Source organism: Telopea speciosissima, chromosome 11, assembly GCF_018873765.1.
Source record: "Telopea speciosissima isolate NSW1024214 ecotype Mountain lineage chromosome 11, Tspe_v1, whole genome shotgun sequence".
NCBI classification, from domain to species: Eukaryota; Viridiplantae; Streptophyta; class Magnoliopsida; order Proteales; family Proteaceae; genus Telopea; species Telopea speciosissima.
The window spans coordinates 34,420,508-34,431,307 of NC_057926.1; the positions used below are offsets into that span (position 1 = coordinate 34,420,508).

At 40.2% G+C, this 10,800-nt stretch overlaps 1 pseudogene; it reads right to left on the reverse strand.

Annotated features, from left to right (window-relative positions):
- Positions 1 to 1,153: 1,153 nt before the first annotated feature.
- On the reverse strand, positions 1,154 to 10,224 carry LOC122644999 (annotated as a pseudogene).
- Between the last annotated feature and the right edge of the window lie 576 nt (positions 10,225 to 10,800).

Genomic DNA, 10,800 nt, shown 5'->3' on the forward strand with positions numbered 1-10,800 from the left:
AAGAGTTGGGATTTGATACTGAGGCACCTATGAGACTCTATTGTGATAACAAGGCTGCCATTAGCATAGCACACAACCTTGTGCAACATGACAGAACAAAGCACATTGAAATGGATCAACATTTCATAAAGGAGAAGATTGACTCCAGCTACATTTGTACTCCTTTTGTTAAGACAGGCGATCAATTAGCTAACATCTTTACTAAGGGCCTCATCCCTCATCAGTTTAGTACCCTATTATGCAAGCTAGGAATATATGAAATTTATTCTCCAGCTTGAGGGGGAGTTTTAGAGTTATGTAATAAGGGTAATTTGAGTACTAGTCTAGTATCTTACTCTCTTACGTTATATATATTTTTTTCTGTTTTACCTTTTACCTCCCTAAGGAGGTGGATGTAATTTCTTTTATCTCATTAGTGAAGTAATATAGGTGTGGTGGAGAGAATACTCCAACACACAACATTGCACCATTTTCTCTTCTTCTCTTCTTCTTGCTCTCTTCTTCTCCAACCTTCTACTTCCATCCTTTACCTTGTTCCATTACACTCTCATACTTCCAACTTATACATACTCTAAAATAGTCTATTTCGCACAATTTAATACTAGAACACAGATAATTCAATTAAAACAACTAAAATAAACATTACGAATAAACAAATAATTTGGGTCTGGCTTGGTTTCCACGATTGTACTTGTTCAACGCTTGTATGGGATTGATTTGGCAATCACAAAAAACTAGGTTTGCAGGGTTGTTAAAGTCGAAATCAGCAAAGTGAACACAAAACTTAGCATTTTATCCTTAAGGAATGTATTATTTCGGTCGAAACGATACCAAAACAAAACAGTGGAATTTTTACCAAAAAACTGCATTCTTTGTATATTCAATGTTTCGTTTCGACAGCCAAAATATTTTGTGGAGTTTCGGCAAAAGCTTTAACTAGGTTTACGAGCATATATAAGGAAAATAAAGTTTCCTACAAATAGAAATTACTATAAAGCTATGAAACTAACTCAACAAGGAAACTCAGCAACTAGGAAACTTGAAATCCCAAAAAAAAAATTACAAAGAAACCCAAAAGAGAAATTAATGAAATCCTAAACTAGCCTACTAAACCAAAAACAAAAAATTTGAACCCAGCTCTAGGTCTGGGTTCTCAAACAGGCACGGCCCGGTCCAAGGAAATGTTCTTGCATCGGCATCTTACCTGTAGTTCATGTAGCACAGTACGGTACTTGTTATCACCCTTAAGGCGTTCAACTTCCACATACTTATCTAAAGAAGCATAGACGTCTTGACAGTCTTTGACATCAACCCGAAGACCTGTTTCACAAATATAGAGTTGACTACCTTGTAAGGCTATTGATTAACAACATACAATTCTAACCTGGACAACTCAATAATAAAGTTAAAATACATACCAAAAAGTGACTCCAATTTTGTAACTTTGTGATCCTTACGGATGCATAGATTGCATTCAATGTAAATCATATGGTACCCTTCAAACAACTTTTGAATTCTACCCTCCACGGTAGTTCCCTAAGCCAGTATATAAATGCTAAGTTCATATTGCCTCCATAAATCTTATAAAAGTGGGGGGGGGGGGGAGAAGAAAAAGCAAAAAGCACCTTCATTTTATCTTCCAGATTTCCACAAAGAACCCAATTAAATTCCAGTGCATCATGTTGCATGAAACCATGCATGTCACGGTCAATAGAAGAGTAGCACCTTCTCGTTACAACACTATTGTTACTGTATTGAAGAAAATAAAATAAGCTCTGCAAAAACCGAGGGATGCTCCATGGTGGCATAGCATTCATGGTTGTTGGAATATCTTACACAGTCTGAAATACACAATATCAAATACAGTGCTTTGTTATTAGAAAAGAAAAATTACAGGGAGGGGGGAAGAAGCAAGGGAAGATATTAACAACACAATAGCAAGATAACCAATTTAAGTCTTTGAGCCTTTGACCTTTCTAAAGTAGGGGATATGGTACAAAGTCTGGAGGAGAGAATTCATGTAAGGGGATGTGCTTTCATTCTCAAGTCCAACATAACCTGTTTCCTTTTTCGAGTTATATGTCAAATAATCCACAGCTTTGACAGTAACCTCAACTTCAACTAATACTGTGCCATTCATATTATATCCGCTATCCTTGTCACATACTTTACTGAGAGGCATGAACCACGAAAAACCACACTGATTATCTTGAGCATAAAATAGGTGTTGTGTCTCTGCACGAAGTAAAGGACCAGAGTTATCACCAAATTTATAGGTGTAGCCAATACTCAATCTCCCTATTTCCTTTGCCAACAAGAAACACCAATACCAAACACACACTGGAAGAATATTGGTTCAACCTATATGCAATTATATAATAATTTGACAACTGTGAACAGAACATATTGAACAGACCAGATTTCCAGTACAATACTGAGAAAACGACCCTATGTAGTTGAGTCATATGGTGTAAAACAGGAAATGGACTTTGTTATTTCTCCTACAAATCTCAACAACTACTACAACCCAAGTCCATGACATAAAGGCCAAAGGAACTCTTTCGGCACAGTTCTAGCAAGTGAGGCAATAGTAGGGAGTTAAATGGTACAAACCTAGTCTTCGGAAAGTGATTTAAATATTATGATTTATGGTGATCACAGAAGTAGTTTCACTATGAATATATTTAGTCCAGACCAATAGTCCAAGGGAACTTTTCGGCAAAGTTTTTGTCAGTGGGCAATTGGTTAGAATATGGGAAAATACCATGACAAAAATATTCGAGAAAACTCAATGGGTGATCACAGCATAAATTAAGGTTTGTTTCACAATTATGCATTTAACATCTGAAACACAAATTTGGTCCAAAACAGCACCTTCCCCTAAGTTAAAATGTGGGATTTTACAAAGAAATTTATTCAACCAGATGAAAGAGACAGAAAAGATGAAGAATGATGATACCATTTCGAAGAGTGCAGTTGCTATCCCTTTGATTAATCGCAATCAAGCTGAATTGAGTCCATCTACTCCATCTGTAAGGAAAATTCTCTGAATCTGCAACCTCTAGAAATATGGACAACACCATGAAGTGTACATAAATGAGCACCTGTCTGCCCAAAGCAATGCAAGGGTCAGAGATTGACTGGAAGAAACAAAAGTATGCATCAATTTGCATAAGAAATCAAACAAGATAATAGAAATTCATATACCACTTATAGCCCCCGATATTGAAAATATCAGAGTAGTGCTTCGCGTTCAACTCAGAAAGGTTCAACTCAGAAAAGTTTTCAATCTCCCACGTGAATTTCTCCGCTTGTGAAACTACTAAAAAGTAGCAAAGTAATCAGACAAAAGCGAAAATTGAAACCAACAGTCACCATTAACAGATCTGACAGACCAATAAACGCTACGTAACAAACTTCACAGTACATGCTCTTTAACAAATAAATATATTACCTTTTTACCAAAAAAATAAATAAATAAATAAATATATCACCTTCCATTGGCTGGGGACTGTCAACGAAAGTCGAATGAGTGAACAAAATCACGTCGTCTTCCTGCTTTAAAACGAAGCACATATCAGAGCTTGGATTCAGTAAAATCAAAATCTGTTAATTGAATGAAAACTTTAAATATCAAATAAAGGTGAAATGGAATTAGCGAAATTGAGGAGTGGTGTCGATTCAAAACCTCCTAATCGGAAGCAAAACCCTATAGGACGGGAAATCGATGAAACTATAAACTACAATACAGAGAGAACTTATCGTAAGCAAATACGAAATAAGGAGGACGAGAATACCAATATGCAATATTCAGTCTGAGAGTTGACAGAGTTGAGAGGGAGAGATATTATGACTCTGTTTGTTTCGATTTAAAATTTTACACTGTTACATGTGAAAATTTTCCATGTTGAAACAAAAATTTTTTGTTTCTTTTTGGGGTAAGATTTTTTCAGGGAAAATTATGTCTTGCGATTTCCTGCCCATGCCCATACAGTTCCCTAGTGCCTCTAATAAGAGGGGGGTGAACCCCACCCCGACAGGGGGTAGGGTGGTCATTTCTGCTCTTGTAAGAGGAATTGCAAGAACTGTACTAGGGGTGTCAATCGGTCGGGCTCGGTAGGTCTTAGTCGGGCCTAAACAGGCCTCACCAATTTTCTAGGCTGCACCGTGTCCGACCGTTTAGGTATTCGGGCTTGCATTGGGCGGGCATGGTACGGTTTCATTTCGGTCGATTGGAGTTCGGTCTTTAATCGGTGCAACCTTATTTGGACTAAACGGGCCTAAAACGGGTCCCAGTCGGGTTAATGACCTATTTAACTCTAAACGGTCGGGCTAATTGATGTTTCAGACCAAATGTCATGTAATGAATTCAATCTTTTTAAATTGACACTTCTCAGCACTGATGTTAAAACAACATTATACCCTTCAATGGGTTTCGTCAAACCCTGCCCCTGACAAGTTGGAATTTTGGTTCAAGGACAGGAACCCCTGGCCAGGCCACCAGGATCACTATGGAGCATCACTCCACTCAATGAGATCAATGAGAATACCTTGAACAGGTTTCCCTATATACCTGTTAGAAGATGGATAGCAGACCCCTGCAACTATGCAGCTTACAGCTTGATATATGGTTTGGATCCCAGGTAATCTCTCTCCTCCTTATAATGGTGGGACCCACCTCTGAAAAAATCATGTAAAAGTCCCTAGGTGGCATGTGGGGACAATATCCTGACCAAGAGTCAAACCCCTGTGCAAGCCCTGTTGAATTTTAGTTTGCTGGAATTCTCTGGGCAATGCGTGATTATTTTTTAATATTTTAATTATGGGGACCACCCAACATGGACATGGGAACCCTCCACTAATAGAGGGCAGTTTGAGCGACCACCTCATACCCCTGGTTCAATGTGGACCCCACCAGTGAGCCCAGAATCAGTCAGAATCAAGTTAAAAATTGATTTTTTTAAAAAGGGGACTTTGGGCCAAACAGACCTTAGTGGTCTTGGGCCTATAAATAGGCATGACCTGAGCTCATTTAGAGCTCTTGTTCTCTGTTGAATCCAAAGGAGAGAAAGAAAGGAAAAAGGAGAGGAAGAAAAGGAGAAGAAGAGGGAAGAAGGAAGAAGAAGGGAGGAGGACCTACTGCAGCCCTGCAACCAGCTTGGATCCGAGTTCTCCCAGTCTTGTGCGGGTATAAAATACTCCTTTATGATGTTGCTCCCTATCCCTCTCTTGTTTTCACTGTGTTTTGCTCCTTAGGCAGCCCAGACAAGCTAGGGTTTGCCCAGTCTGGCTCCAGATCTGCCATGCATGCATAGAGCATGGGAGATCTGTGATTTTTATCACCTTTCATTGGGCACTTATGCTGCTGCCATGGCCGAAATCTGGCTGTGCCCACCTGTACTGCCAGATGGCCTATTGGCCAGTGTTTTTGAAACCCTAGGAGCTGGCTAAGGCTGTACAGCCCTAACCCTAGATGGGTACAGCCTCAAGCCCCCTTGTTTCAGGTGATTTCAGCTCTGTACAAGGCTGGAACTGAATTCCAAGCCTAACCAAAACCCTGAACACTATTCATCTGGGTTACTTGGGCAGCCACAGTCAGCCTGACTGGAACCCTAATGGAGAAACCAATTGGACCATAATGTAGACCATCACTGGGGCTACCTAAATCCCTAAACATGCAGAGGATCAGGTGTGAGCCCAACCATGTAAGCCCAGCCTTGGAAACTCAGCCTGTATCGATTCTACAGGCACTGGGCGATGCAGACATCGCCCAAAGCCAACTCCTAGTGAAGGGAATTTGGCTGGAATGATGGACAGACCTGGGGGATTTCACCCACATACCCCCTGGACACTATGGGAAGGCTGGAAATTACCAAAAAGCCCTTCCTCACATCTGTCCTTATTTGGAAATGATTCGGAACCCTAGTGAGCCCCGCTGATGATTGAATCACTGCTGTGCTTGGTCCTACAGCACATACAAGTTGTGGACAGCACTATGACCACGTTCTGACCTAGTGGCAGATGCTGACATTGTCAAATGACCAATTTGCCCCTATGCGCTAACACTGGCCCATGCACCGGAACATGACCTAAGGCCCAGTGTAAGGCTCAGTGATTCCAAGAGTAAACAAATTGAACCTCGGGTCAATCCAGTATGATTAGGGTAACCCTAGGACTTCTAATGACAGACTGATAACTTAACATGACAACTTTTGATTTACATCTAGGACTTGATCCTGTGCTCGGGGACAACAACCAAACAACTGCTGGAACTGAATTTGTGACTAAGTACCTAGAGCCAAGTACTAGTGAGTGAATGATACTATCGTATGTGCAAATGTAATCATGATCTGATGCCGGCTATTAATAATTGAATCATGGTTGTTGTGATATTTACTTATAATTCAAGTTACTCAAATCACTTCATAGTATCTGTTGTTGATCAACACTGCAAATTCTATATGATGATTGTGATTGTTAGATTAGATGTCGTACTCGGCTTGGAAATGGGGCCTGTGGTAGCCCGTATTATAGGATACGGTTGACACCGCTTGACTCATACGATGCCATGTAGACATGGGGCTAGAGTTTCATCACCCGTGCCACGAACCCTTGCCAACAGGGGTTAAGGTGTTGGATACCTATGGGGCACTTATCAGGGAGTGAAAGAAAAAAAAAAAAAGGAATAAAAGAACACCGGAATGGTGCATATGAGCTATAAGCCAGAAAAGAAAATGAGGGAAGAACGGTTGTCACCTCAGATTAATAACAGAGGGCTGGTAGGGCCGACCTTGGTGAACGAATGCGGGGGCTGACCAGTCTTGTCCAACAACTCAATGGGTGTATCGCAGAAAGGGGTTAGAAGCCCGCACCAGGGATACATGTATTGGGGATTGTAGTGGCACAAACCCAACTTAGTTGTAATGATAGGTGGCTAACAATAAAAATCTGGACTTGCATATCATGTAGAATCATATAACTTGTGAATTGTGATTGCATATGCATGCATGATTGATGTTATTTGCTCACGAGCTCAGTGGGGCTCACACTCTGTTATGCAATGCTCTTCTTAGATGATCCTGCAGGTAGATGCCGCTGTGGCATGGGGGGCTACCTCGAGGAGGAGAATTTTGGTTGTTATGACGATGTTGGTGTGGACCCCGATGGAGGTCATACCGATTCTGCGTACGTTCTCGGTGGTCATTACGGATGAAGACCATTGAAGTGTGCATGTGATGTTTTGACTGGGGACTCCTTTTGGATTTTCTGGAGTTATCCCCGTTCTGACTTGGTTGTGTAGCTTTTACCTTTGTTTTTCTTTTTGGGGCTGAGAATGCTCGTCCTGTATATATTTTTGTATGTGCTTATCAACTTTTGTTTCTTTGTTGTGGAATGTGTGTGCCCGAGGGATGTATCAAACAAAACTTTATATGTATATATTATCATCATTTCCCGTATCGCTATGCTTCCATTTACTTTTAAATTATAGACGTCCTGCATTACTCTGATCTTACTTATGGTTAAGATATGGATATGGTTCCATGATCGTAAGCACTGCTTCTAGATCCGTGGGATTTGGCGGATTGCCGTTACGTAATTTGGGTCACCTACCCAATCCTCCTAGGGGGTGGTTTGGGGTGTGACAGGTTCCATCTGATCAATAGTGAACGATTTGAGTGAAATAATAGTAGAGGTGGGTTCAGGAAAGGAGTAGTCAATTTGGCTATTTCTTCTTCTTCTTCTTCTTCTTCATTTGCTAAGTTGTCTATTAACTTCATCAGAGGTGGGTTCAGGCCAAAATTCACCCAAATATAGCCGCCATGTCTTCCCCTCCGACTTCGTCTTTGGTGCATGAACTTCGGCTTATTAGGTATAGTATCATCAAGAACCTTATATTAGATCTCCTGTCATCAAATTGAAACTGAATTGTTTCTTTATGGAAGATTAGATTAGGAGGAGTTAATCAAATCATAGATAAAAAATACTAAGTATACATGTGGTGGTGGTTCTGTGTTGAAGGTGAAAGGAGCAGTAGGAGAGGATGGAAGATCACCCAGTTCCTGGGATATCTTTACACATCAAGGTCGGGCTAGGTAGGGCGAGCATTCGGTCGGTTCGATCGGGCGCCCGATGGGCTAAGACCCCACATCGAGACCGCTCGATTACTAAACATGTCGGGCTTAAGACCGACAAGTTTAGTAAACGGGCCGGGCCGGGCTGGGTCGGGCTTTAGTCGGGCAGGCTCGGGCGGTTCTGTCGGGCCGGGCCTTGAATTGACACCCCTAAACTGTACTAGACAGGGAGGGGATAAAGATTCGATTTTTCAATGTTTATTTACAAGAGGTAAAATCTGATGTAAAATAGTACTTTAAATTTTGGATAAATTATATAGAACCCCCTGTACTTTGCCCCATACTCAACTCACCCCCTCCTGTTTTAAAAATCACTTCTATCTCCCTTTATAAGTTAACACCATTACTTAAAATAATCCCTTAAAGCAATACAAAAAATGAAAATGGGACTTTACCGTTGGAGCTGCTCCGCTAAGGCATCCGCAGCCTCTGAACTGAGCCCTAGTGACATTCTCTGCTACGGTAAGACCTTCTTCTTGCCTTCTTCTCTCTATTGTCCTATTGTAAGACTTATTCATCTCCTTCTTCTCCTCTTCTTTTTTCTATTCTGCTACTGTAAGACCAACTCTTCTCTCTAATCTCTCATTCTTCTCCCCTTTACTATGGTAAACTACACAATGCAACTACCCCTTTTATGTGGATTAATGTTGAATTTCGAATCACCATCACCCCCTACAACTCCTCTTCACCACCAAAAAAGCCCCAACCACAATAAAACCCATAACCAAAATCTGATAATGAAGCAAACCCACCTATTTTTGTACGAACCACTTTCAAAAACCTCCACTAAAGCCATAGGAGTTGTTGCCCGAGCCCTACTGATCATGCTGGCAAGCTAAAGGTGGAAAATGTGGAACGGTCAGTCCTGTGTAGTAAAATCAAGTAATAAGATTTAAGATTTATCATATTACTTGTTGTTCTTATATTTGTCCATGTAATTTGTACCCTATTTACAGATGCAAATGTTTCTTTTGTAGATAAACAATGTCATCAGCAAGTGTGAATGATAGCTACAACCAAGGTGTTTTGAAGTATGTGAATCGAATTTGTAGCTATAACAAAAGAACAATAGTGAGAATATCAGAGTCTCAACGAAATAAGAACATACTATATCATTGCTGTCAAGATGCACCATCAGCAAGATATGGATATTTCTCATGGTGTGACCCTGTGAGTGCACCAAGAGAACAGGGTCACACCATGAGAAGTGCCTTTGAGCAGAGACAATTCTCAGATAGTTGTAGTTGAAAGAAGTCCAGAATTTCAACAGATGAATGAAGAGATCCGAAGTTTGAAGAATATTATGATTAATAAGATGAAAAAGTCTAATGAAAGAGTAGAGTTTTTGGGTTATTTTGTAATAGCTTTGTTTGTTTTGGTAGTTGTAGTGTTGATTGTAAGAAAATGACATTTGGTTATTTTGTACTTAGTTTGATTGTTTCGGTACTTGTAGTATTGATTGTATGAAAATGACAATTGGGTTAATTTGTATTTGGTTAGGTGATGTTAACAATGAAATTATATTTTCATGGGGTTATGCTTACAAGCAATCCAACAATACATATCTCCACTAGCTGAAAGCATCTCCCTGGAATATTACATTCAACCTGAAAAATTACATATCTGCGAAGCAACAACCTGGATTTTAACCTCAACCTGGTACATTACATATCTGGAAAGCAATCAACCTAGAACCAAATAAATCAAAGAAGGCATGTTAAATAAGGCATTTTATATTCAACATGGATTTTAATTGTTTTCCATCAACTACTGTCAACCACAATTCATCCATAATGAAACCACATGTTCTCCATATAATACTTCCAACCACAATTCAAATATTCATTACATTCATACTCAAACCAAACTATTATCTATCAAATACTTCTATAAAATAATGGACAATGATTAGGATTACCTGAACGATGTCACAAACGCAGCAGAGATGGATCGAGATGTCCTGGATTGATAGCCGAGTAAACATGTCGCGAATAGAGAGAACACGAACAATTTTCGATAGGTGATCGTACAAGAACGATCTTCCACTCTCCAAATCCAAGGGAACAAGATGGAATCCATAAGCGATACACATGCGCACAAAGGCGTGATCAAAACATAGAGAGAAAGCAGTACAAGAGCTAGAGAGTGAGGGAGAGAGAACGTGGGTAGGGGAAAGGGAGGGTTGCGGCAATCTGTTCTGCGTAGCCTCCCCCTCTTACTCAATATATATAAGTGGTGGGGGGGCCACAACTCCTCTAACCTTAGTGGGTTTGTGGGTCCCACAGCTGCCCCAAGTGGGAGCCCATGGGCCCGACTCACATTTTTTAACAACTTCCAATCATAATTCAAACAAAATTTAATTAGTACATTCATATTCAAACCAAATGGAACCAAATCCTCAGTGATTCATTCTCATCCAAGACCATCTCCTGCTCCCGAACCTGTCATTGCCTTTCTCCTTGATAGTTTCTCAGTCATTTGTGTTATTTTCAGTGATTGTGCGGTGAATTGACTGGATGTAGAAGCTTGAGACCTGGTGAGTCTCTGGGAGTTATTTGTGTCATCAATTCTTTTTCTCTACACAAGTAAAAAAAATAACAAATATAAAAACAATCAAAATGAGGTTATTTAGAAGATGTTGTGTTGAAAATAATACCTTCACACTCTT